Raw genomic sequence first — 6,451 nt, forward strand, 5'->3', positions numbered from 1 at the left:
CGTGTGTGGATGTGTGTATGTACATGTGTATGGGGGGGGGGGGTTGGGCCATTTCTTTCGTCTGTTTCCTTGCGCTACCTCGCAAACGCGGGAGACAGCGACAAAGTATAAAAAAAAAAAAAAAAAAAAATATATATATATATATATATATATATATATATATATATATATATATATATATATTTATATATATATATATATATATATATATATATATATATATATATATATATATATATATATATATATATATATATATCCTTCAGTATGTTTACTTTCGATAATGAGGAACAGAAGAAGGAGCCAAACAAATAAATTTCGTCAAAGACATCTTTCTTTTCTAAACGCTGCCTCGCAAAGATTTTCATTAATTCAAATTGAAGAAACAGACGTATTTTTCTATTGTCTGGTTAGCTCAGTGGTAGAGCGTGAGTCTGACACACTCAAGGTCGTGGGTTCGAGACCCACACCAGACATAATTTTTGTCTTTTTCTTTTTTCATTTTGTCCGCATCACATGTGTGCAACATTCAGTATGTTCGTCCAACATTATAGTGAAGATCTTCACAATAAATTGGGGTTTTCGACCTTATCTGAAAGGGTCAGGTCCACCAAGACGTCCTTGAAATCTTCCAGAAGCTTCTGGCGATCCTCCTCCAACTGCTGGGCACATCAGAGTTAACATGGGCCGGACATCGGTTGTGGAACGAACGGTAGTTAGCAGGGATGATAATGAGGGCTCTGACCTCATACCAGGTCAGCTTAGTTCCAGTCTAGTGCTTACTTCCAGTCTATTGCTTAGTTCCAGTCTATTGCTTAGTTCCAATCTATTGCTTAGTTCCAGTCTATTGCTCTGTTCCAGTCTAGTGCTTACTTCCAGTCTATTGCTTAGTTCCAGTCTATTGCTTAGTTCCAATCTATTGCTTAGTTCCAGTCTATTGCTCTGTTCCAGTCTAGTGCTTACTTCCAGTCTATTGCTTAGTTCCAGTCTATTGCTTAGTTCCAATCTATTGCTTAGTTCCAGTCTATTGCTTAGTTCCAGTCTATTGCAACGACAATAAAAAAGTAAAACATTTCTTCGTGGAAAATTGAGAGGAAAACACGACAGCAACATGGAGATTTACCCTGTGGTTATTTTGCCGGCTAGTCGGCAACAGTCGGTCAAACACTATTTTGCCGTGGTAATCTCAGTGCTTCATATAATATTATGTCACAAAATATGTTCTTGGGGGCGTAGCTCAGTGGTAGAGCACTCGCTTGGCATGCGAGAGGACCCGGGTTCAAACCCCGGCGCCTCCATTTTTGTTATCTGGGAAATTCATTGTTTTCAGTATTAAGAATATATGGTGTGGGAGGCAAGTTGTTAGAAGCAGTGAAAAGTTTTTATCGAGGATGTAAGGCATGTGTACGTGTAGGAAGAGAGGAAAGTGATTGGTTCTCAGTGAATGTAGGTTTGCGGCAGGGGTGTGTGATGTCTCCATGGTTGTTTAATTTGTTTATGGATGGGGTTGTTAGGGAGGTAAATGCAAGAGTCTTGGAAAGAGGGGCAAGTATGAAGTCTGTTGGGGATGAGAGAGCTTGGGAAGTGAGTCAGTTGTTGTTCGCTGACGATACAGCGCTGGTGGCTGATTCATGTGAGAAACTGCAGAAGCTGGTGACGGAGTTTGGTAAAGTGTGTGGAAGAAGAAAGTTAAGAGTAAATGTGAATAAGAGCAAGGTTATTAGGTACAGTAGGGTTGAGGGTCAAGTCAATTGGGAGGTGAGTTTGAATGGAGAAAAACTGGAGGAAGTGAAGTGTTTTAGATATCTGGGAGTGGATCTGGCAGCAGATGGAACCATGGAAGCGGAAGTGGATCATAGGGTGGGGGAGGGGGCGAAAATTTTGGGAGCCTTGAAAAATGTGTGGAAGTCGAGAACATTATCTCGGAAAGCAAAAATGGGTATGTTTGAAGGAATAGTGGTTCCAACAATGTTGTATGGTTGCGAGGCGTGGGCTATGGATAGAGTTGTGCGCAGGAGGATGGATGTGCTGGAAATGAGATGTTTGAGGACAATGTGTGGTGTGAGGTGGTTTGATCGAGTAAGTAACGTAAGGGTAAGAGAGATGTGTGGAAATAAAAAGAGCGTGGTTGAGAGAGCAGAAGAGGGTGTTTTGAAATGGTTTGGGCACATGGAGAGAATGAGTGAGGAAAGATTGACCAAGAGGATATATGTGTCGGAGGTGGAGGGAACGAGGAGAAGAGGGAGACCAAATTGGAGGTGGAAAGATGGAGTGAAAAGGATTTTGTGTGATCGGGGCCTGAACATGCAGGAGGGTGAAAGGAGGGCAAGGAATAGAGTGAATTGGAGCGATGTGGTATACAGGGGTTGACGTGCTGTCAGTGGATTGAATCAAGGCATGTGAAGCGTCCGGGGTAAACCATGGAAAGCTGTGTAGGTATGTATATTTGCGTGTGTGGACGTGTGTATGTACATGTGTATGGGGGGGGTTGGGCCATTTCTTTCGTCTGTTTCCTTGCGCTACCTCGCAACCGCGGGAGACAGCGACGAGGTATAAAAAAAAAAAAAAAAATATATATATATAAATATATATATATATATATATATATATATATATATATATATATATATATATATATATATATATATATATATATATATATATATATATATATATATATATATATATATATATATATATATATATATGAATATCGTCCTATCAGAAAAGTTAAGCAACGTTGGGTCTGGTTAGTACTTGGATGGGTGACCGTCTGGGAACACCAGATGCTGTTATCCCTGAGGACAGGGAAGAAAGAATACTTGCCACGTATTCCCTGCGTGTCGTACAAGGCAACTAAAAGGGGAGGGAGCAAAAGGCCGGAAATCCTTTACTCTCACTTTCAATTTTCCAAAAGACGGAACAGAGAAGATATAAAGATATTGTAAAGATGTAACTAATATAAGATATAAGAATGAATGGAAGATACGGATGTAGCTGAAACAAGGAGTAATGAAGATTAAGGGGCAATGAAAATTATTCTGTGGTGAAGATGAATGTATATGTTGAGATTTTGTATCGAACATCAAGAAGTAATGATAATCATGAGAGTGTAGTGACGATGAGGGTTTAGTTGGGGAGTGGCGACAATTGCCTTTAAAATGATGATAAGGAGGTAACACAATGAGGAACACAAACTTTCCAAAGCTACGTTCAAGTCAGACTTTGAACTAAGTTCGGTAAACAGAAGAGTGATGTTAAGATGAGAGTGTAGTGAGGAAGAGTATAGTGTTGATAAGGAAACTGTCAAGATAGGTTGGGGCGAAGATACGAATGTAGTGAAGATACGAATGTAGTAGAGATAAGGGTTATCAAGGAGTAAAGTTTATTCAGAATGATTATGTAGTGAAGATAAGAACTATTTCTAGTGAACATCAGGGAGTACAATGATGATGGTATGGTAGAAATAACGGTGTAGTGAAGAAGAGGGTATAGTGAAGATATAATTAAGTGAAAATAAGCTAGTAGTGAAGATTCACGTTAGTGAATATGAGGTTGTAGTGAACTTAACCTTATTGACCTTATCCCCCAAATCCTCCAAACTCCGTTCAAGGGCCGATCCAAAGCCAATCAAAAAGGCTATTTCTCTGTGTATTGTTAGTGGTGGTGGTGGGGTGTAGGTGTGTGTAATCATCTATTTGCACTGTATTAGGAGGGGGTTTTACACTCGTGGGGCCCTGTGTAAGTACGCTGTTTGTGTGAGCGGGTAAAATCTAAAGCCTTCCTTGAAACCAGCTTAGTCAAGATAAGGTCATATGAAGATGAGGTTGTAGTGAAGATTATAATAAGCCTTGCATAGTGAAGATAAAGGGATTAAGTAGAGGACATGTAGTAAAAAAGATTATAGTGAACACAAAAGGATTCAAGCTAAGTGCAGGGTCGGCCTACTGGCTTGAACTTACATTTTAGGTCAAAGGCATCACCAGTACACCCCGGCCAGCCTTAAAGTTTATCCGTGCACACATACACACACACACACACACATAAGTATATATATATATATATATATATATATATATATATGTGTGTGTGTGTGTGTGTGTGTGTGTGTATATATTTACACTGTACCAGAAGCGTTAACAAAAGCTCATTTGGTGAAATCGTGTTTCCTCACATTAAATGTTATCCGAGATATCAAAAATTCTTCTCTTTGGTCTTTCATTTTCTATGTTTTCCACTTGACTTTCTTCACTCGAAGTGATTTACCGTTCATGTTTAAATTAAACTATATTTGTCAATTCACCAATTCCCTCTCCCATCTCATCATGACGCTTCTTATTGTCCTTTGATTTGAATCTTCAGTTTTCACCTCTCCTTCAACATGATAACCTCTGAATCTGTGAGTGTGTAATGACCTATTTTTACTGTGTGAGGAGAGAGTTCTACACTCGTCAGGCCAAATCTCTAGAACATTCTGTACTATTATACAACTTGTAAGATTTATGTATGGTGTCTGCCTTAACCATGACCTCATTCTTCTTATTCCATTCATCAACCACTCTTATATAAACTTTAAAATTACTTCTCTGAATATATTTGAACAATATTGCCCTAATTTCATGCTATGTTCTCTAGTTTTGTGTGTGTGTGTGTTCTCAGAAAGTAACTGTGTACTATTCAACAATGATTTCCCAAAAGCCATTTACCTCATATCCTTTTATTTCGATGCTTGAAAATGGCTAAATTTTCGTCAAAGTGGTTTTTGTCTTATTAGTACTTATGATGATTTATTGATTCAAAAAGTATTGGTATTTCGAAACTATTTAGATCCTTCAACATCTCTAGCCATCTTCACTACACTATCAACACCACTAGCCATCTTGACTATTTCTTCGACACCTTTAGATTTCATCAAATAATGATCACAACAAAACTAAATGAATCCGTCTACATATCCGGATTTGTATGGGATTTAATCTGGATAGATCTGGTTATGTGACGTCACATAACCTAGGGGTATATAAGGCCGGCGGCGAGAGAAGTGTAATCATTTGAGGATGGGACTCCGTACCGACAACATCTCCTCTCACACTCTCCGGCAAGAAAATTTGGTAAGTGCACCTCAGGCCGGAATCAAAATGAGTGTACCAGTTGTAAAGTTGACCCAGAAGGATGTAAATGACCTGGTGGTCATGAGAGAGGTGGGTCGGGGAGGCAACGCCAAGATTGAAACGGTGTTGTTCCGTGGGTCGTGTTGCGTCATCAAAACCCTTCTCGACGGAGTGAGTTGGAAAAGTCTTATGGATGAAGCCGACATTCACAGGAGACTGGCTGGGGCTGGAGGAGCCCCTCTCCTTCGAGCAGTGTGCCGCAATCCCCCACTGATCATCTTAAGCCACACTGGCCAGCCTTATGATAAGTTCATGAGAACATGTCGGTCGGACGAGGAACTGGTCGAGTCCGCCATCATGGTCGCTCGTCGGCTGATGGAAATCCATAAGAAAAACATTGTCCATAATGACGTCAAGGTCGAGAATGTGACCGTGACGATGGGTGACAAGCCAGAGTTTCACATCATCGACTTCGGCTTGAGCGTTAAGAAGGGAAGCTGCGTTGAGTACAATGTTCCTGACCTGTGGTTGGCCCCTGAGGTCAGGGAGCGCAAGCCGGTCTCCCCAGCCAGTGACGTCTTCTCTTTTGGGCATCTAATGAGGCACGTGTCCATCCTGGTCAGGAAGCAGGGTGTGCGGGAAAGCCTGCAGGATCTTTACCAAACAGCGACCCACAGCGACCCCTCAGAGAGACCAGCTCTGCCACTTATTATTGGTGAGCTGAAGAAGGTGATGAGGTCAGTCCGCCGGAGGCGTACCAGAGGAGGGGGCCAACGGAACCAGAGGAAGGGCAGGAAATGAGGTGCCCTTCCTCAACTATCTACCTCACAATAAGAACTTTGTTTTAGAGGAAATTCTACTTGTAATATAATGGGAAAGAACTTTGTTTTAGAGGAAATTATTATCTTTACATAGCTTAAAGCGGGATAGACCTTTATTTTAGAGGAAATTAAAATATTTATTTAAAATGGTAAAAAATTATGGAACTCGACATGCAACCACCTCCTCGTGGTGAGTTCTGGGTGATAAGAGATCAAACATCTCTTATCAGCTAAGAGTTGCATACAAACGTATTTCCTGATAAGTAAAAGACAACTGGATAATGTTCTTATGATGTTAAATGTTCTTAGAGTCTGGCTAGTGTTATCTTGGAGGTCTTCTATCCCCTACAGCTCGGGCTGGGCCCAGACGGTATCATGGACAACGATAAATGGTCTTAGCCTAGCTATCATGGACAACGATAAATGATCAAGCCTAGCCATCATGGTAAATGATAAATGATCTTAGCCTTACTATCATGGACAACGATAAATCATATTAGCCTATCATGGACAGCGATA

The 6,451-nt window shown here is 40.5% G+C and overlaps 2 non-coding genes across 2 annotated transcripts; both read left to right on the forward strand.

Annotated features, from left to right (window-relative positions):
* Positions 1-404: 404 nt before the first annotated feature.
* Positions 405-476, forward strand: TRNAV-GAC (transfer RNA valine (anticodon GAC)). Its single transcript has one exon. It is a non-coding gene; the product is annotated as a tRNA-Val (tRNA).
* Positions 477-1,226: 750 nt separating this feature from the next.
* TRNAA-GGC (transfer RNA alanine (anticodon GGC)) lies at positions 1,227-1,298 on the forward strand. The gene has a single exon. It is a non-coding gene; the product is annotated as a tRNA-Ala (tRNA).
* Positions 1,299-6,451: the final 5,153 nt, after the last annotated feature.

The sequence above is a fragment of the Panulirus ornatus genome, chromosome 42 (genome assembly GCF_036320965.1).
Source record: "Panulirus ornatus isolate Po-2019 chromosome 42, ASM3632096v1, whole genome shotgun sequence".
NCBI classification, from domain to species: domain Eukaryota; kingdom Metazoa; phylum Arthropoda; class Malacostraca; order Decapoda; family Palinuridae; genus Panulirus; species Panulirus ornatus.